Genomic DNA, 21942 nt, shown 5'->3' with positions numbered 1-21942 from the left:
TTTTACATAGGATTGTCAGGTATAATGTGGGCCAACCAGTGTAGGGGAATCATGTGCTTACCGAAATAATCATAAATTCAGCAATAGTTCACACTCATGGATCATCTAGAATAGACAGACATCCAAAAACGTTTGCCACATAAACAAAGAAACCAAAGGATGCGGCTGGGGCTGTGGTGTAGCAGGTAAAGCCACCACCTGCAGTGCTCGCTTACCATATGGGCGCCAGTTCAAGACCCAGCTGCTCCACTTCTGGTCCAGCTCTCTGCTGTGGCCTGAGAAAGCAGTAGAGGATGGCCCAAGTCCTTGGGCCCCTGCGCCCATGTGGGAGACCCGAAAGAAGTTCCTGGCTCCTGGCTTCAGGTCAAAACAGCTCCAGCCGTTGCAGCCAATTGGGGAGTGAACCATCGGATGGAAGACCTCTCTCTCTCTCTCTCTCTCTCTCTCTGCCTCTCCTCTCTCTGTGTAACTCTGATTTTCAAATAAATAAATCTTTAAAAATAAATAAAGTATAATTTAACATTAGAGGATAATATTAAAAAAATCCAACAATGTACATTTCTATAAAAACTGACACTTCTGTGTCAGGCGCTTTGTATATACACTCGTTATCAACTATGAAGTAGGTGGACTAGCCCTTTTTGTCACTATAATAGAATACCTAAAGCAGGATAACTTCATAAAGGAAAGAGATTTGTTTACCTCACAATTTTGGAAACTGATAGTCGAAATTGCATGGCGCAGGCTCTGGCAAGGACCCCTTCATGATGGAGGATGGTGGTAGAGTACAGAGAAGAGGGAGAGATCACATCACGGAACAGGAAGCCAGGAGACTGAGTTCTACAATGCCTCATTGACTTCAGTATGTCCCACTAGGTTCCACCTCTTAAAGGGCCTACTTCCTACATCATCACACTGTAGATGGAGCTCCCAACACATGAAATTTTGTGGAACAAACTCAAAACATATTCAAACCATTATAGCAGGTATTGGGACCCACATTCTAGAGATGAGGAGATAGACCTAGCAAGAAAGGCTGAGTTATCCAAGGCTCACAGCTGAACCAGGTCTGTTTGGCACCAATTCCCGTGCTGCTTTTTACTCCACCAGTCTTATTAACCTTATTTCCAGGTTCAGCAGATTCATTATTGACTTTTGGATTTCAGCTTTGTGCAGATTTAGGTCTTCAACTTTCTAACAAGGAGCAAAGCTCCCTCAATAATTTTGTTTCAAGCCACTTACCATCAACCCAACACAGAGTACATGAAGAATGATTACAAGTTCAAAACACAGCTGGCGCCGCAGCTCACTAGGCTAATCCTCCGGCTGCGGCGCAGGCACACTGGGTTCTAGTCCCGGTCGGGGCGCCGGATTCTGTCCCGGTTGCGCCCCTTCCAGGCCAGCTCTCTGCTGTGGCCCGGGAGTGCAGTGGAGGATGGCCCAAGTGCTTGGGCCCTGCACCCGCATGGGAGACCAGGAAAAGCACCGGGCTCCTGGCTTTGGATCGGCGGAGCCTGCCAGCTGCAGCGCACCGGCCATGGCAGCCATTTAGAGGGTAAACCAACAGAAAAGGAAGACCTTTTTCTCTGTCTCTCTCTCTCTTACTATCTAACTCTACCTGTCAAAAAAAAAAGAAAGAAAGAAAGAAAGAAAGAAAGAAAGAAAGAAAGAAAGAAAGAAAGAAAGAAAGAAAGATGTGCTATCATCCCACTTCTATTAGCCAAAAGACACTGATAATCTATTACATGTGGTACCCTTCACTGGAAAGTTCAGGCATGGCCTCAGAATCTTTTTCAACCTGGCACTGCAGGCAAACCAATCAATAAAAATTGGCAAGTGATATGAAACCCAACCATTACTGATTATAGGAAAAATCCCTTTAAGCTCACCACTTGCAGAAAGCTCTCTTAATTAGTGAAATGATTGAAATACTAAAAGTTATCCAAAAATATTAAATTCTAAGTATACATAGATTAATCTCAATCTTATATAAATAAAAATTTAATGCTTAATCAAGAATAATTTTTCACTAAATTGATTAATGCTGGCTAAGCAGGCATTGATTCTTACTTGAAATGTCAATATAAAAGCATCCAGGGCTACTTCTCAGAAAAATGAGTGTCTCTAGGAACCCAAATTCTACTTTTATTGGGTCCTGGGTTTTGAATATATCAAATGTAATTCAGGATCCACAACTTATGCAAAAGAGCAGTAAACATCGTCTGATTTTAATCCAAGGAACTTTAAGGCATTGGAGGGGCTGGCGCTGTGGCGTAGCAGGTAAAGCCGCCACTTGCAGCGTTAGCATCCCATGTGGGCGCTGGTTCGAGTCTTGGCTGCTCCACTTCCGATCCAGCTCTCTACTGCCTGGGAAAGCAGTAGAAGATGGCCCAAGTCCTTGGGCCCCTGCACCCACGTGGGAGACCAGGAAGAAGCTTCTGGCTCCTGGCTTCGGATTGGCGCAGCTCCAGGCATTACGGCCATTTGGGGAGTGAACCAGTGGATGGAAGACACCTCTCTCTCTCTCTCTCTCTCTCTCTCTCTCTCTCCCCCTCTCTGCCTCTGCCTTGCAGCTGTAACTCTGTCTTTCAAATAAATAAATAAATCTTTTAAAAAAAAAAGACATTGGAATGGGAAAAGATTTTTAAAATCAGATCCTAAAAGTACAAAAAGCAAAATTTAAAAATTGAGATTTTTATCCAACTAAAAGGTCAGCACAGTAAAGGAAACAATCAACAAACTGAGGAGTTAATAACCAGAATATATAGGGAATTCAAGCAACTCGAAAGCTAAAAAAATAAATAAGAAATTCAATTTAAAAATAGATAGTAGATCAAAACAGACCCTTCTCAAAGGACCTTTCCCAAATGGCTGACAGCGACATGAAAAAGTGCTCAGTGTCATTAATCATCAGGGGAATGAAGTCAAAACCACAATGAGATATCACTTCACTCTGGTTAGACTGGCTTTTTTTCACCAAAAAGATGAAAGATGACAAATACTGATGCGGATGTAGAGAAAAGGGAACCCTTGCACACTGTTGGTGGGATTGCAAATTACTACAGCCGTTTTGTAAAACAATATGGAGGTTTCTTAAAAACCAAAAATGGGTTTATCATACAACCTAGCTATCCCCACTTCTGGGTTACATCCAAAGGAATTAAATTACACTGTCAAAGAAACATCTGCACTCCTATATTTACTGCTGCACTACGCACAATAGCAAAGAAATTGAAACAAACTAAATGTCTACCCACTAATCAGTAGATAAATAAAATGTACATTTCCACAATGAAATAATACTCAGCCATAAAAAAGATGAAATCTTGTCATTTGCAACAACATGGAGGAACCTGGAGGTCATTATATTAAATGAAATAAGCCAAGCACCGTAAGACAAGTATTGCATGGAGTGTAAAGAAAGGAGATCTCAAAAAAGTTAAAAATATAATGGTGGTTATCAGAGGCTAGGGAGTGAAGATGTATGGAAGGGATGGGTCCTAAGTTATAGTTAGACAGGAATAAGAAGTTCTGAAGTTCTATTCAACAGTAAGATGAATTTAGAGACATTAATGTAATGTCCATTTCCCTATGAAAAACACTAGAACACAGGATTTTGAATGTTTTCACAATATAGAAATGTTTAATATTTAAGCAGATGAATTTGTTTACCCTGACTGAACATCACTCAGTGTATAGAGGTACTAAAAATCTTACATAGGACCTGCACAAATATGCATAAGTTTTATGCATCTGTTAAAAATGTTTAATAAAAATATGTTAAATAAGCCATGCAAGAAGATTACAATTTCTCTTCTCTTGTTCAAAGGACCTTTTTTATTTCCACTCATTCAACAAACATGTACTGAGTGCCAGCTCTCTGCTGGCCAGTGTTCAGTGCTGGGAATTCCAACAGTGACCATGGCAGAGGCAATCCCTGTCCTTACAGAGCACTCAATTCAGCAGGTGTTACTCGTTTGTGCTCCCCTGCCCAGCAGCCATCTGCTGGGCAGTTCAGCCAGTGGCTAAAGGAGGAGGCCTACAAACCTTTTATCTCACTTGCTGTATTTATTGCTCCAAAAGCTTCCTGCTGCCTCTTTTTGAACAACGTGGAGTACATATCAACTAGTCTGACATATCTAAAGAAAAAAACAACCTCAACCTAAACATGATCATCAGGCTTTAGGAAAAGCTGCATTGTTTAATGGAAAACCCTACTGTTGGCTGGCACCGCGGCTCACTAGGCTAATCCTCCGCCTAGCGGCGCCGGCACACCGGGTTCTAGTCCCGGTCAGGGCGCCGGATTCTGTCCTGGTTGCCCCTCTTCCAGGCCAGCTCTCTGCTGTGGCCAGGGAGTGCAGTGGAGGATGGCCCAAGTCCTTGGGCCCTGCACCCCATGGGAGACCAGAAGCACCTGGCTCCTGCCATCGGATCAGCGCGGTGTGCCAGCCGCGACGGCCATTGGAGGGTGAACCAATGGCAAAAGGAAGACCTTTCTCTCTGTCTCTCTCTCTCACTGTCCACTCTGCCTGTCAAAAAATTTAAAAAAAAATTTTAGAAAACCCTACTGTAATTCCTTGAAAGCATTAAACTTACAACAAATTGAAGGTAGTAGATTAGTACCCCAATGTTCAGAAATTTTGTCTACTTAATTTAAAAGAAAAAGAAAAAAAATTAGAGAAAATGGGAGTATGTGTGAAATGGTGAGAAAAAAAATTGGAGAAATACATACTATGTCTTCATTCCTAAAAGTGAAAAATGAGTTTTATTATGGACTCTCCAGTGGACTTTGGCATCATCATGACATGTATATTGGAAACATCTGAATATTCCAGTTATAAGTTGTATTCTAAATGAATACACCCTGGAATGTGACCCCTACCAAACTCTACATGGGCAGGGATTGTGTCCACCCCCAGAACTCCATTGTAATTCCTAGCACAGAATAAGTACTTGATAAATATTTAAGGAATGAATAAATGAATAAGCAAACAACTGATCAGGAGACTATGGGATTGTGATTACTAGATTCTACTTTCTATATTTATCATTTCCATTTTTTCTGTACATCTGATTTGAAATCACATTGCTCTTTGTCTAACAAGTTGCTTGTGCATAATAATTTCTCTGGGCATTACTGAGCTTAGGTGATTTCCTTCTTGATATTTTAGTGCTCAGATTTGGAAAAAAACTTTTCTGAAGCTTTGAAGAATGCTGGAATCCTGAAAATATACTTTAACATATTGGTTTAATATTTTAGGCCTATAATAAATAAAAGAACTAGTTTTCAAAATACAATCTATTCTGGAAGAAAGTAATGGAAGCAGATATTTTGACCAAAACCTTGGTTCCAGCTCCAGGGGCAGAAGGATACCATCCACATCTCTCCTAACACATTGGTCTTCAGAGTAAATGCTTCTGGGGAAGAAATTGCACCAGACTCCTTGGCCTGCTCATCCATCAGCATTCAGAGACACATGGGAAGAACAGGGACTATGGATGGAATGATTGCATTCTGCTAAAATTCAAAAGTCAAGGGCCGGCGCTGTGGCTCACTTGGCTAATCCTCCACCTGCGGCGCCAGCATTCCATATGGGTGCCAGGACTAGTCCCAGATGCTCCTCTTCCAGTCCAGCTCTCTGCTGTGCCCCAGGAAGGCAGTGGAGGATGGCCCAAGTGCTTGGGCCCCTGCACCCACATGGGAGACCAGGAGGAAGTTCCTGGCTCCTGGCTTCGGATCCACGCAGTTCCGGCCATTGCAGCCATTTGGGGAGTAAACCAACGGAAGGAAGACCTTTCTCTCTATCTCTCTCTCACTGTCTATAACTCTACCTGTCAAATTAAAAAAAAGTCAAAAATATTTACTCAAGAAATGATTTATTTAGAGGTAGAGGCTTCCAGAGGTGATTAGGTCACAAGGATGGCTTTGATTCATGCCCTTATAAAAAGAGATTAGAGGGACTGACACTGTGGCGTAGCAGGTAAAGCCACCACCTGCAGTGCCAGCATCCCATAAGGGTGCTGGTTCGATTCCTGGTTGCTCCTCTTCAAATCCGGCTCTCTGCTCTGGCCTGGGAAAGCAGTAGAAGATAGCCCAAGTGCTTGGGCACCTGCACCTGCATGGGAGACAAAGAAGAAGATCCTGGCTCCTGGTTTCAGATCAGCAAAGCTCTGATTGTTGTAGCCATTTGGGGAGTAAACCAGTGGATGGAAGACTTCTCTCTTCTCTCTCTCTCTCTCTCTCTCTCTCTCTCTCCCTGCCTCTGCCTCTCTTTAACTCTGCCTTCGAAATAAAGAAATAAATCTTTTTAAAAAATCAAAGAGCTTGCTAGATCTTTATTTACCTTATAAGGATACAAAGAGAAGTCTGCAGCCTGCAGCCTAAAGGAGGGCCCTCACAAGAATCCCATCATGCAACCAACCTCATCTTGGACTTTCACACTCGACACTAAAACTATGAAAAATAAATTTCTGGGGTTTCTAAGCTACACAATCTGTGGTGCTTTGTCACAGCAGCCCAAATTGCCTTGGACAGGGAGTAAATAAAGATCTGAGCATTCTACCCTGATTTTCCTTTGAATATGCAGTCTTAGTATACTATCTATCAGTTGCAATCTCACCTCACCCAGAGTTGGTCATGTGCAATAAGCAAGACCAATTAGCATATTGTTTTCTCAGAATCTGAATTATGAGCTATAAAATACAAGGATAGAAAGTTCAAATGCAATCATTCAAATGGTGCCCCCTGATGTTCTTAATTCCTGATCCTGGCTTCCAGGACCTGTTTGGGTTTCAATCCCTTGAACCACTTCCTATCTTTCCATTAAAACCTGGTATTGTTTTTGAGTTTTGTTTAGATTGGCCAGAATTGGCTATATTTGCTGCATGCAACCAGAAAATCCTGCTTGGACTAAAATGAAAGTCCCTACTCCTTTTAAGTTCAGGTATTCAAATTGATCTGGTAGCCTAAGTTCAAGAGAACATGTATAGAATGACTTTGCACCAATGGCACAATAATAAACAGAGTAAGGAAGTAATGACACAGAATAAAATTCTTTTTACAGTATGGGTGGACATTTCAGAGTGGCTATGGCTACACTCGGAGCCCAGGCATGAATCCAAAGATGAGGATTCTTCCCATCCATATTTCTCACTCCATGCAAAATTTGAGTATCTTCACTTTCAAAGGGCACATCACTGAGATGTAGGAATCATTTAGGAACTATATCTCCTCATTAGGTCCTGCATGTGTGTCATTTGCCATAAGTAGTTGCTGGTTTAATGTTACACAAGATAGAAGACAATTTTAAACCAAATTCAAATCATCCTTTTCTCTAGGATACAAGTCTAGACCATATTTTTGGTGTCTTTGCCTAACTCAGTGCTGGCTCTGGTCAAAGTCATAGAGATGAGGAGAAGGGGTAATGAGGCCCCCAAGAAGGATTATCATGCATACAAGTAGAGCCATGAGTGATGACATCTGCACCAGAAGTCAGCTGAAAGAAAACTTTTTTTTTTACAGAGTTAGACAGAGAGAGAGAAACAGAGAGAAAGGTCTTCCTTCTGTTAGTTCACACCCCCCCCCAAATGGCCGCTATGGTCGGCGCACAGTGCCAACCCAAAGCCAGGAGCCAGGTGCTTCCTCCTGGTCTCCCATGGGATGCAGGGCCCAAGCACTTGGGCCATCCTCCACTGCACTCCCGGGCCACAGCAGAGAGCTGGACTGGAAGAGAAGCAACCGGGACAGAATCTGGCTAGGACTAGAACCCGGGGTGCTGGCGCCACAGGCGGAGGATTAGCCTAGTGAGCAGCAGCGCCAGCTAAAAGAAAACTTTCAATTTAGATCCAAGAGGCAGCCAGAACCTTTTCTGTGCTTCCATCCTTTCCAGTGAGGAGTTTCAGCCCACAGGAACTGGCAGTACAAGATAATGTAGTAAAATATACCCCAGCCAACCAGTCCAACAGAGAGTATTCTTCCCTAAGCATAAAGCAGAGGGAGGACACACTTCTCTTTGAGGAATCACCGAGGCTTAGGTTGAGACTGAGAGTAACAACAAAAACCAGCAGGCAGGCATCTCAGCCCAAGCTACATCTCTTCCACCTGCAGATAAATATAGAAAAGGTTGGTTGGCTTTGGCAGCAGCATGAATAAGAGTATCATACAGAGCAATCCACTCAGCATACCTTTTTGACTGCAAGGATTCATTAGGAAATGATGCCAACCTTGTCTGTGGGTGTGACAGAAGCAGCAAATTCTGAAGCAGAAGCACCCTGAGCAGTGGCTTGGGAGTCCTCAAGCTACCAAGAGGCACATACTTAAATTCCAAACATGAGGTCAGAGCTCTAAAGATATGTGTTTGGTCTGGCATCCTACATCAAAGAACCAGGATTTAATCCCTGGCTCCAGTTCCTGACTCCAGCTTCCTGCTAATGTAGACCTTGAGAGACAGCAGTAATGACTCAAGTGCTTGGGTTCTTGCCAACCACATAAAAAACCTGGACTGAGTTCCTAGCTCCTGGCTTGGGCCTGGCCCAGCCCAGGCCATAGTGGGTTTTGAAAATGAACCCACAGATAGAAGCCCTGGCACTCTCTCTATCTCTCCCTCTCTTCTCCCTTCTCCCTTCTCTCTTCTCTCTTCTCTCTGCATTTCAAGTAAGACCAGGAGCACCATCCTGGTCTTCCACATGGGAAGCAGGGGTCCAGGTACTTGAGCTGTCTTCTGCTGCCTTCACAGGTGCATTAGCAGAGCTCTGGATCAGAAGCAGAGCAACCAGTACTCACTGGTCCTCAATATGGGTGCTGGCATTGCAGACCGCAGCTTAACCCAACTGCTTCACAACATCAACTCCAGAATAAAATATCTTGACTTAGCATGTTTTATTTTAAAATTTCCCTATATGACAGATCACTAGGACTGCAATTCTTAGACACTGAAAGTTTTCAAAAGTTTTCCAAACTACATCCAAAGATTGCTGCTCGACTTCCCCTACAGACATTGCCCTGGTCTTATGAACTGGAAAAACAACCTACAAGAGGTAGAAAAAAGATAAGAGAGGGGCCGGCACCACAGCTCACTAGGCTAATTCTCCGCCTAGCGGCTCCAGCGGCTCCAGCACACCGGGTTCTAGTCCCGGTCGGGGCACTGGATTCTGTCCCAGTTGACCCTCTTCCAAGCCAGCTCTCTGCTGTGGCCAGGGAGTGCAGTGGAGGATGGCCCAAGTGCTTGGGCCCTGCACCCGCATGGGAGACCAGGAGAAGCACCTGGCTCCTGGCTCCTGCCTTTGGATAGGCGCGATGCGCTGGACACAGCACGCCGGCCGCAGCGGCCATTGGAGGGTGAACCAACGGCAAAAGGAAGACCTTTCTCTCTCTCTCTCTCTCTCTCTCTCTCTCTCTCACTGTCCACTCTGACTGTAAAAAAATAAAAAAATAAAAAAAAGATAAGAGAGGAAGGAAGCAGAGAAAAAAATATCAAAGTCAACCAAACATCAAGGTTATAGAATTGAGCAGATGCTGTACTCCATTCTGTCCTGAGTCTGGTCTTTCCCTTGGCCTAGAAACCACCATGGTGGAAAGAGAATCAGTACACATTCAGAGAGAGTGAACAAGATCCAAACACTGATGAGTCACAGCTGCCCCAGGAGCAAGTCTAACCTTAAAGAAAAGTATAAACTTTATCATCAGACTTCAATTTAAATCTCACATTTGCCACTGGCTGGCTCAACCTCCCTGAGCTTCAGTGTATACTGATGGAATAGGAACTATAATAGTTCCCTTGTGGTGGAATTGTTATGAGGATTGAATGAAATATGGCAAATAAAGTACTCCGCCAGGGTGTGGTACATAGCAAATGCCCATTATCATTATAATATCACTGTTGGGTTCCAATATTAAATCAGATGTCTGAAAGATATCATCTACAGCCTCAGAAAAGAAGAAAGGAGAACCACGGTAGTGAGTAAGAAAATGGTCCAAATACTGGGGACATTTGCACTTAGATGTTAGGTACATGACTTGTTTTAATGATTAATTAAAAATATTTTTCATGGAGTGACCTCAGCAAAATGGCAGACCGAGCAGTTCCAAATGTCAGACTCTCGGCAGAACATTAAATAATAATAATAAAGCAGCAACTCTCCGAACCAACTGGGTCAGAACTCAAGAAAATAGTCAAAGGTTTGTAGCAACCAAACAGTGAATCAAGAAAAAGCAAATAAAAACCAGTGGGAAAGACCTGCTCATGCCCCACTCCCTCCTTGGCTCATGCTGAGCTTGAAGATGAGGCTTGTACTCCCAGCTGGAACCTTGGTACTCGGTTCTGGAGGAAGCAGGGCAAACTTTATTCGCTACTTACTGGGTTTATGTAATCTAACATGTCTGGGTCCAGGACTGCTGCAGGGTGCTCATCTCTGTTTTGCCCCACTTGGAACTCACTCAGGCAGAGAGTGATGGGCATTTGTCCCTGTGAAATACCACAGACAAACAAAAAACTCATCACAGACTAGGGCAGAAAATGACAGTTGATATATGCAACTGCCTAAAGCCAGGGAAGAAAGGTGAGAAGAAAGTTTCTTTGGCAGGCAGGCGCTGTGGCGTAGTGGGTAAAGCTGCCACCTGCAGTGCCGGCATCCCATATGGGTGCCAATTCAAGTCCCGGCTGTTCCACTTCCAATCCAGCTCTGTTATGGCCTGGGCAAGCAGTAGAAGATGATCCAAGTCCTTGGGTCCCTACACCCTCTTGAGAGACCTGGAGGAGGCTCTTGGCTCCTGGCTTTGAATCAGCTCTGCCAACTGGGGAATGAACCAGCAGATGGAAGACCTCTCTCTCTCTCTCTCCACCTCTACTTCTCTCTCTGTGTAACTCTGACTTTCAAATAAATAAAATAAATCTTTTTAAAAAAAGAAAGTTTCTTTGGGAAATTAGGGCATTCAAAATGGCCTGCACACACTGGAAAATTATAAAGGCACATGAGTGCTAAGGGCAGGGCGCAGGAGAAGACAGTATGTTTTAACCTTTGGTTGATCTCTAGGCTGAGTGCAAGTGGGAAATGAAAGCTAAGACAGAGTTGCAAAAGGCCTATGTGTTGAAGGAGTACAGGGCCAAACTGCGAAGACTGACAATTTTGTGTGTTTATTTGTTGCTTTTTGGTTTTGGTTTTTCTTTATTTTTCTTTGCCTTTTTTAAAAGTTCCTGTTGTTCTAGGAAGTCTCTGTCAAAATGCTACATGAATAAAAGTTAAAGAAACAGAAACTTCAGTTAGCATACAGTAAAAGGAACACAGTTTCTGTTAAAATCATATACAGTAGTCACTAAACAAATGGGTTATTACAGTCTTTTACATCAAGAGCAGCTGGGGATGCCACTGTGGGGCAGCAAGTTAGGCTGCCTCCTGCAATGCCAGCATCCCATATGAGGGCCAGTTCAAGTCCTAGCTGCTCTACTTCCAAACCACTTCCCTGCTAATGAACCTAGGAAAGCAGCAGATGATGGCCCAAGTGCTTGGGCCCCTGCCACCCACATGGGAGGCCAGAATGGAGTTCTTGGCTCCTGGCTTCAGCCTGACCTCATTCCCAGATGTTATGGCCATTTGGGGGAATGAAGAAGCAGATGAAAGATATTCTGTGTGTGTGTATGTGTGTGTGTCTGTCTCTCTCTAACTCTACCTTTCAAATAAATAAACAAATTTTTAAGGAAAAGAAATCAAGAGCTATAAATCCTAGGAAAGAGAGAGAATATGATTTCTAGAGTTACCATAATATAATATTCAAATATCCAGTTTTAAACAAAATGGCGCAAGGCATACAGAGAAAGAGTCCATTCAAAGAAAAAAGGTAATAGACAGCAACTATCCTCACAGAAACCTAGACATTGGGCTATTAGACACAGGCACTAAATCAACTAAACCTAACAGACATACTCAGACTATTCTACTAAACAATGACAGATTAATTACTCTTTTTTTTTTTTTTTCAGTTTGAGAGTAGTCACTGTTTATTACCTGACTAGATTACAAAAATAACACAGTAAACACTTTAGTTCGTCCATCTAACAAGCTATTTGATCTGGTCTTCCCTGTTGCCAGCATCTATACCCTCTACAAAATGAGTGGTCTTTTTCTTCATCCCACCTCGTGGAGAAGATAATTTGAAGAGCCACAGGAAGTTATTTGCTTCCTTGTAGTGTTTCCCAACAGTATAGACCTCACAAATCAGATCCTTTATGCAAATGACACTACATTGACTAAGAGAATAGGCAATGAGAGTGTTATCTGTCATGGCAAGTCCCTTCTTATTGATTTTGCTATAGCAGACCCAAAAATTAGCTCATATAGTGACTTCATACTTGGGTACCCCCATGAAATAAATGGTTCCACAAATCTCAGCATGTTAATCAAAGTCTTCTTGAGTTTAACAAAGGTGCCATTGATGATCTGGCAGAGGCAAAGAAGCTGTAACACTTTGCAGACTTCAGGGCTCACACCATTGATACCCCTGACACTGATGATAAATGCCAATTTGGGTTCTGCAGGTGAATACAAGTTGCCAGATTTTCTTACCATTTTCATCATCTGCATTTCAGTTTTGTACATCTGCCTATATTCCTTGTGATAGTTCTGCCTTTCAAAGCATATTTTGGGCAAACTTCATTCTCAAGTACTTGAAGATCAGCTCTGTGAAATTCCTCCCCACTTTCTTAAAGGTTTCTGGCACAGCAGGAATGTTCTCTTCAGCGCCCACCAAGACTCCTACATATTATTCTTGAGTGCATATGGAAGATTCTCCAGACTAAACCATATGTTAGGCCACAAAAAGAGTTTTACTAAATTTTTTAATCTTTAAAAAATTAAAAATCAACAGAGGGAAAACTAAAAAGTCATTAATATAGAGAAATAAAACAGCATACTCTTAAATAACCATTCATCAAAGAATAAATCAAAGAGTAAAATTAGAAAACAGTTCAGAAAAATGGAAACAAAAGCACAAAGTTCCAAAATTTTTGAGTTGCAGTCAAGGCATTACTAAGAGGAAAATTTATAGCAGTAAATGCTTACTTTAAAAAGGAGAAAAATCTGGGGCTGAGGCTTGGCAGGTTAAGCCTTTGCATGCAGAACCAGCATCCTATGTAGGCACTGGTTTGTATCCCGACTGCTCCTATTCCAACCCAGCTCCCTACTAGTGGCCTGGGGAAACAGTGGAAGATGGCCCAAGTGCTTGAGCCCCTGAGCCCAAGTTGGGGACCTGGAAGAAGCTCCTGGCTCCTGAATTTGGCTTGACCCAATCCTGGCCATTGAGGCCTTTTTGGGAGTGAACCAGCAGACGGAAGATCTCTCTCTCTCTCTCTCCCTCCCTCCCTCTCTCTCATTCTATTTCTTGCACTCTTTCTTGTTGTAACTCTGGTGTTCAAATAAATTGTAGGCAGCCCATAAACAAGTCGTAGACAAGTCAAGGTCAGTCTTGGCTTGTGGAATTCCTGGGATGAAAAAGTCCCGTACTCCCATGTTGAAGGAGAATGATCAAACGAACACTCTGCTAAAATTAACTGTGTTGTGGCTGTGTTGTAGAAAGCCCGATAAGTTGTTTGCATGTGTTGTTAACTTCTGAGTTGCATTGAACTGCAGCTGGTTATGCACAAATATCTTTCTGAGACACTGGAATAAGTGAGCCTTGATCAGCCTTGTTGTCTTGGCTCCATTCTCTGCGCCCTTGTCCCTCTTTTCATTCCCACGCTCCCCTTCAGGTTCTGTTTGACTGGTGCGGCTGGCCTGCACAATAAATAAATACATCTTTTAAAAAATTTAAAAAGAAAGTAATTAAACTGTCTGTACTCATAGATTACATGATGTTATACATAAAAAAAATCCCAAAAATCCACCAAAAAAGGCTGAGAGACCTAATAAATCAATTCAGTAAAGTCACAGGATATAAAGTCAATGCAAAAAAATTTTTCATTGAATTTCTATATACAAGCAATGAACAACGTGAAAAGAAAATTATGAAAACACTTATATTACAAAACTATCCAAAAGGATAAAATACCTAATACTAATTTTAACCAGAGATAAGAGACTTGCTCACTGAAACTATAAAGCATTACTAAAGGAAATTAAAGAAGACCTAAATAAAGTTAAACACATAACACATACATGGATTAGCAGATGAAAATGCTACCAAGGCAATCTACAGATTGTTTTCAACAGAAATAAATAAATCAAGGGGGTCAAGAAGCAAGAACAATCTTGATAAAGAAGAACAAAGCAGGAGTACTCACACTTCCCAACTTCAAAACTTAATACAAAGCCACAGTAATCAAAAAAGTATGGTACTCACATAAAGATAGACAAAGACACCAATCAATAAAAATGGGAGTGCAGAAATAAATCTATATATCTATGGCCAAATGATTTCTGACAAGGGTTCATCTGATGAGGAAAGAACAATTTCTTCAACAAATGGTGCTGGAAATAATGCCTTTGCATATACAAAAGGAAAAAGTTGGATCTTTATCTTTTTTTATATATAAAAATTAATTCAAAATGAAGCAACAACTTAAATATAAGAAACATATAGAAGAAAATATAGAAATCACTAAGACTTTTTAAAATGTATTTATTTATTTGAAATACAGAGAGAAACAGATAGAAAGCGAAAGAACTCCCATGTGCTGGTTCACTCCCCATATGCCTGCAATGACTGGGCCTGGATCTCTCATGTGGGTGGGCAGGAACCCAATAACTTGAGCCATCACTACAGCTTCCAGGGTCCACATTAGCAAGAAGCTGGAGCTGGAGGCAGTCCTCAAACCCAGGCACTACCCTATGGGATGCAGACATCTTTTTTTTTTTTTTTTTTTTTCTTGACAGGCAGAGTTAGACAGTGAGAGAGAGAGAGAGACAGAGAGAAAGCAGAGAGAAAGGTCTTCCTTTTTCCGTTGGTTCACCTCCCAAGTGGCTGCTGTGGCCAGCACGTTGTGGCCGGCGCACTGTGCCAATCTGAAGCCAGGAGCCAGGTGCTTCTCCTGGTCTCCCTAGGACCTGGGCCATCCTCCAATGCACTCCCTGGCCACAGCAGAGAGCTGGACAGGAAGAGGAGCAACCAGGACAGAATCAGGCACCCCAACCGGGACTAGAACCCAGTGTGCCAGCACCACAGGCAGAGGATTAGCCTAGTGAGCTGCTGCGCAGACATCTTAACCATCAGGCAACATGCCTACTCCGCTGTGACCTTTAATTTAACAATGAATGTATAACTAGATAGGGGTGGTAACTGTACTACCAACCACACTGTGCACGCAATTAATGCCAACAGATTGCTCACACTTTACACTGATTAATTTTGTGTGAATTAGATAGATATGACATTGAAAATCTAGGTAAGAAAATAAATAATAAATAAATAAATTTGGACTTTTTCCAAAATTTAAATTTTTTGTGCATCAAAGAACATAATGAAACTGAAATGACAATGTGCAAGATAAGAGAAAATAGTTACAAATCATGTATCTGATAAGGGTTTCACATGCAGAATATATGAAGAATGATTACAAGTTCAAAAACATGGCTACACCGCGGCTCACTAGGCTAATTCTCCACCTGTGGTGCCGGCACCTGGGTTCTAGTCCCGGTTGGGGTGCCGGATTCTGTCCTGGTCGCTCCTCTTCCAGTCCAGCTCTCTGCTGTGGAGGATGGCCCAGGTCCTAGGGTCCTGTACCCCACATGGGAGACCAGGAGAAGCACCTGGCTCCTGGCTTCCGATCGGCGCAGCATAGTGGCCACTTGGAGGGTGAACCAAGAGAAAAGGAAGACCTTTTTGTCTCTCTCTCTCACTGTAAAAAAAAAAAAAAAAAAAAAAAAAAAATCAAAAGCAGAGAAATAACCCAATTAAAAATGAGCAAAATCTGAGCCAGTGTTATTAAGGTTAAACCACCTGCAAGGACACCAGCCAATATGGATGCTAATTTGTGTTCTGGCTGCTACACTTCCGTTCCGATTCCCTGCTAATGTGCCTGGGAAAGCAGCAAAAGATGGTACAAAGTGCTTGGGCCCCTGCCATCCACACCAGAGAGGCCTAGATGAAACTCCTGACTCCTGGCTTAAGCCTGGCCAAGGCCTGGCCATTCCAGCAGATAGAAGATCTCTCTCTCTCTCTCTGTTTCTCTCCCTGTCTCCCTCATTTCCCTTCCTCTCTCTCTCTGTAACTCTGCCTTTCAAATAAACAAAACAAATCTTTTAAAAATGAACTAAAGACTTAAATAGGCATATTTCCAAAGAAAACATACAAATGATCGATGAGCACATGAGAAGATGCTCAACCTGAGGATCCTTAGGGAAACACAAATCAAAACCACAATGAGATATCCCTGCACACTGAGCAGTTAAGACACTAATAAAAACAGAAAGAAACAGGTATTGTGAAAGATGTGGATAAACCGAAATCATTAAACATCGTTGGTGGAATGTAAAATGGTGTACCCACTCTGGAAAACAGTTTTGTGGTTCATTAAAAAGTTAAACTTAGGGACAGTGTTTGGCCTAGCGGTTAAGACACTGGTTGAGACACCCACATCTCCATTTCAGAGTGCCTGAATTCAAGTCCTGGCTCTGCTCCCAATTCCAGCTTCCTGGGCAGCAGCAAGTGATGGCTCATGTACTTGGATCCTCGTCACCTATGTGGGAGATCTTGATAGAGTTCCCAGCTCCTGGCTTCAGCCTGGCTCAGCCACAACAGTTGTGAGCATTTGGAGTATTGGCCAGAAAATGCATGCTCTCTCTGTCTCTCTCCACCTCTCAAATTTAAAATAAAGTTAAAAATAAGATTACAACATAACCCAGAAATGTCACCTTTAGTATATAACAAAAGAACTGAAAATAGGGAATCAAACAAGCATATATACATACATGTTCACAGTGGCACTATTAATAATAGCTAAAAAAATGAAAAAGCCCAATGTCCATGAGCAAATGACCAGGTAAACAAAATGTAGTATGCACATAAAATAGGATATTATTCAGCCATAAAAAGAATGAGGTACTGATACCTGCTGCAACAGGTATCACTGAAAACAAGGTGTTAAATGAAAAAAACAGGTGCCAAAGGGCAAACATTGTATGATTCCATTTAAATGCATGTCCAGACAGATAAATCCATAGAGAGAACACATATTGATTGTTGCGAGGAGCTGCGGGAAGATAGGAATGTAGAGAAACTGCTTAGCAGTTAGAAGTTCTACTTTCTGGGCCGGCGCTGTGGCTCACTTGGTTAATCCTCCGCCTGTAGCGCCAGCATCCCATATAGTCCCAGCTGCACCTCTTCCAGTCCAGCTCTCTGCTGTGCCCTGGGAGGGCAGTGGAGGATGCCCCAACTGTTTGGGCCCCTGCACCCCATGGGAGACCAGGAAGAAACACCTGGATCCAGGCTTCGGATTGTCGCAGTGCCGGCCATAGCGGCCATTTGAAGAGTGAACCAATGGAAAGAAGACCTTTCTCTCTGTCTCTCCCTCTCACTGTCTGTAACTCTACCTGTCAAATAAAAAATAAATAAAAAAAAAGAAGTTCTACTTTGGAGTACTAGAAATATTTTATACCTAGATAGAAGTAGTGGTTGCACAACATTGTGAATATAAATAATGCAACCAAACTGTTCACTTTAAACTATTTAATTTTATGTTATGTGAACTTCACCTCAGTAAATTACTAAAAATAAAAATATAGCACCTAAAATACATTTTACTGTGAATTTGCTGCTTCAATTAAAAAAATCTCACTTTATTAAACATTTTTTGAATACAAAATATGAATTCCAAATTAAATAATGCCTCTGGAGAAAGGCCCAGGAAAAGAATATGGAGTTGTTTATAATTCATTGTTAACTTGAAAATGCTGTTGGATCCTTGCCATGCTTCTGTGTAATGTAGTTCAGTCAAGTGTTTGGTAATGAGCAAGTTCATTTGGAACCATTTTTCCAAAATACAAGATGCTATTCATGAAGTGATTCTTATGAGTATTTATAGTCCAATGCTAGTCTCTGTTTTGTAGTTTATGGGAAGACTCCTTTTTGAAAGCCCCAACTTATGACTTGAGAAACTTTAGAAGCCCAAGGATGCTTCTCAATGATGACTGATCACTCTTCCTCCTCAAAACCAGTGTTTTTAAGGCAATGTAATACTTACAACAGCTAGGGCTGTTAGAAAATGCCACAGACTGGGTAACTTTTTTTTTTTTTTACAGGCAGAGTGGACAGTGAGAGAGAGAGACAGAGAGAAAGGTCTTCCTTTGCCGTTGGTTCACCCTCCAATGGCCGCCGCGGCCGGCGCACCGCGCTGATCCGATGGCAGGAGCCAGGTGCTTCTCCTGGTCTCCCATGGGGTGCAGGGCCCAAGCACTTGGGCCATCCTCCACTGCACTCCCTGGCCACAGCAGAGAGCTGGCCTGGAAGAGGGGCAACCGGGACAGAATCCGGCGCCCCGACTGGGACTAGAACCCAGTGTGGCGGCACCGCTAGGCGGAGGATTAGCCTATTGAGCCACGGCGCCAGCCCCAGACTGGGTAACTTAAACAACAGAAATTTGTTTTCCCACTGTTCTGGATACCAGAAGTCCAAGATCAAAGTCTCAGCAGATTCGGTTTCTCCTGAGGACTCGTCTTTGCCTTGCAGGTGACCACCTCTCCCTGTGTTCCCACACAGACTTTCCTCTCTGGGTTCACCCCAGTGTCTCTTCTTCTGTCCTGATCGGTTCTCCTTACAAGGACATTGGTCATATTGGACTAAGACTCTCCTTAAAGGCTTCATCTTCTCATCATTTCTCTGCCTTTTGACTGTGATCAAGTGTAGGCAGCAAAACCCCCATGTGCAGGTTCACTACCCAAATGCCTGTAACAGCTGGGGCTGAGCCAAGCTGAAGCCAGGAGCCAGGAACTCTGTTCAGGTCTCCCACCTGGGTGGCAGGAATTTCCATGTGGGTGACAGATGTCCTTCGTAGGCAGCAGAAACCATCACTTCCTGCCTCCCAGGGTGTGCATTAGCAGAAAGTTGAAATTAGGAGTGGAGCCAGGACTCAAACGCAGGCATGCAGTATGGAATGCAGGCATCCCAAGTGGCATCTTAATTGCTAGGCCAACACCCATTCTTTCATCACTTCTTTAAAGGTCTTAACTCCAAACATAGTCACATTTTGAGGTTTTGGGGGTTAGAGCTTCACACATGGGTTTTGGAGGGAGGAACTCAGTTCAGCTCATAACAAGGAGAGTCTAAACTGACCCAATGGAGTGGATATTTGGTGCAACAATTAGGACATTTCTTTGCATATTGGAGTGCTTAGTTTTGAGTCTTGGCTCCATTTCCAATTCTAGCTTTTGGCTAATGAGCAGTCTGAGAGGCAGCTGTTGATGATCTGAGTGAATGACTGCCACCCACGTGGAAGACATGGACTGAGTTCTCAACTTGGCTTGCCGGCCCTTGCTGTTGTAGCTATTTGAGGGGTGAACCAGCAGATAGGATCTCTTTGTCTCCCTCTCTCCCTCTCTCCCTCTCTCCCTCTTTTCCTCTCCCTCTCTCCCTCTCTCCCTCTCTCCCTCTCTCTCTCTCTCTTTCTCTGCCTTTCAAATAAAATAAATAAAAATTTAAAAAAATAATAAACTGAACCAATGTATTACAAACATTTCAAATAATAGTGCAATATTAAAGTAGATTCTTCCCTTACCATTGACAAAGACAAGCAGTTTTGTGTTATTTTTTCATTTTCTTTCTATGGCCCAGAGGAAAAAGAGATTTTAAATAGAACAAACGTGTTTTCCACAGGCCTAATTTTTTCCTTTCTTAGGCAAGGCCTAGTTATCAATGAGGCAATGCTAATCAAGTTCTCAATAGTTTTAATATCCTTTTTTTTTTTTTTTTTTTTGACAGGCAGAGTGGACAGTGAGAGAGAGAGACAGAGAGAAAGGTCTTCCTTTTGCTGTTGGTTCACCCTCCAATGGCCGCCGTGGCTGGCACGCTGCGGCCGGCGCACCGCGCTGATCCGATGGCAGGAGCCAGGTACTTATCCTGGTCTCCCATGGGGTGCAGGGCCCAAGGACTCGGGCCATCCTCCACTGCACTCCCTGGCCACAGCAGAGAGCTGGCCTGGAAGAGGGGCAACCGGGACAGAATCCGGCGCCCCGACTGGGACTAGAACCCGGTGTGCCGGCGCCGCAAGGCGGAGGATTAGCCTAGTGAGCCGGGCGCCGGCCTTAATATCCTTTTATATACATGGTATGATGTTATAGATTTAAACAGATGAATGTTATAAAACATAGATCTCATTCTCATTGAGAAATCCATGACTATTCTGAGGTGATTCTCATTTGTAAAATGGAAACGATATCCATTGTCTATGTCACTAAGAAACAAGAATAATATATAACAGCAGTGGTTCTAATCTATAAAATTCAACATTAATGTAAGCCAAAATGTTTGGTAATGCCAATCAACAAATGGAGAATGATGCAACTCTGTAAGAAAAAAATGTGCAACAGAAAATGTCTCAATTAATTTTCATGAAGCCTTTGTTTTTTCAGCTTGGTTTTATATCAAGGGTTATTGAATGAGTTTAGAAGGAGTAGTGAAATGTATATATGCCATTAAGCAAGCTGCTCTTTCCATTAGCTAAGAAAAGAATCTGGAGGTGGGAGTTTAGGAAGCCAAGTAACTCAGTCATATTCTAATTTTATTTTCCCTTTTATGTATGCATTTTGCATGAATTTATTTGAATTCAATCAGCACTCCTTTTGTAAAGGAAATGTGTGAAAGGAAGAGGATTTGAGAATGGGGCAAGTGTCTATGGCAACACAAGGTTGTGGGGAATGACAGCGCCCATCATTCTGTGCTATCTGATGGCAAATGAGAAACGCTCAAGGCATGCTGGAGAAGAGGTGGCAATCAGCTTCACTTTGTCTTCTGTAAATGAGGATTCTCTTTCATTCAGTGGAAGTTCAAAGCTTTTCATTTTTGTCTTTCCAATCCGCATAAATGCTCATGAGGAAGCATTTGACTAAAAGAGGATTTTCACAATCCATAATTGCTTTCTCTTTTTTCTGTTGTTAGCTACATGATGTGAGTACTGTAGGAAGACTGAGTTGTTAACACTAATCATTTTAATCCTGATTTATTATTCAGTTTTGCAAATGTCAATTCCCATATGTCTCTGCTTTTACACTTCATTTTAAAGGTTACAGGTAAGATATATATGGATGTATTTGTGTGTATATATATATATATATATTCAATAAAAGTAATTCCAAACTTTCACAAACTCAGAGGATCTTTTTAAAAAGGAAAAATATGTCTCAAGTAATTTTATAAACTGAATATAACTTTACTATCAAAACAAAAGAAGGAATATATAAGTAAAGAAAATTCTAGATCAATCATCCTTATGTCCACCAAAACAAGAATTGTAAACAAAATATTGATAAACCATGTTATACACTATACATCATGACAAAAGTAGATTTATCTAAGAAATCTAAGATTGGTTTAGCATTAGAAATATTTGTGTACCTTACATCACTTATAGATTAAGGAAGTAAAAAAAAAAAAGAATGATCAACCCAATAAGTTCGATAGTTTGATAAAATTGACATACCAACAAAAATTCTCATCAACTTCAGCATGAAAGTAAGCTTCCTCAAACTCCAAAAGGATAATTATAATTACAAAACACCTATCACAAATTCCCTTCACAATGGTGAAATATTGAGCATTCCTGTTCAAATCAAGAATGACAGAAGTCTACCTACCATCACATCTCCTAATTAGCAGTATACCAAAGATCCTAGCCAGCAGAATTTTATATGAAAAATAAATAAAAGTTGCTAATATTGGACAGGACAAAACCAAAATTTTATCTGAAAGTGATAAAACTGCTCACATAGAAAAAGCCAAAATAATCTATTACAAATTACTAAAAG

The 21942-nt window shown here is 42.0% G+C and overlaps 1 pseudogene; it reads right to left on the bottom strand.

The window, feature by feature from the left end:
- Positions 1 to 11932: 11932 nt before the first annotated feature.
- Positions 11933 to 12754, bottom strand: LOC100352586 (large ribosomal subunit protein uL30-like; annotated as a pseudogene).
- Between the last annotated feature and the right edge of the window lie 9188 nt (positions 12755 to 21942).

This window comes from Oryctolagus cuniculus, chromosome 10, assembly GCF_964237555.1.
Source record: "Oryctolagus cuniculus chromosome 10, mOryCun1.1, whole genome shotgun sequence".
Classification (NCBI taxonomy): domain Eukaryota; kingdom Metazoa; phylum Chordata; class Mammalia; order Lagomorpha; family Leporidae; genus Oryctolagus; species Oryctolagus cuniculus.
Note: the sequence above shows the minus strand (reverse complement) of the source record. Positions and strands in the feature narration are given on the sequence as shown.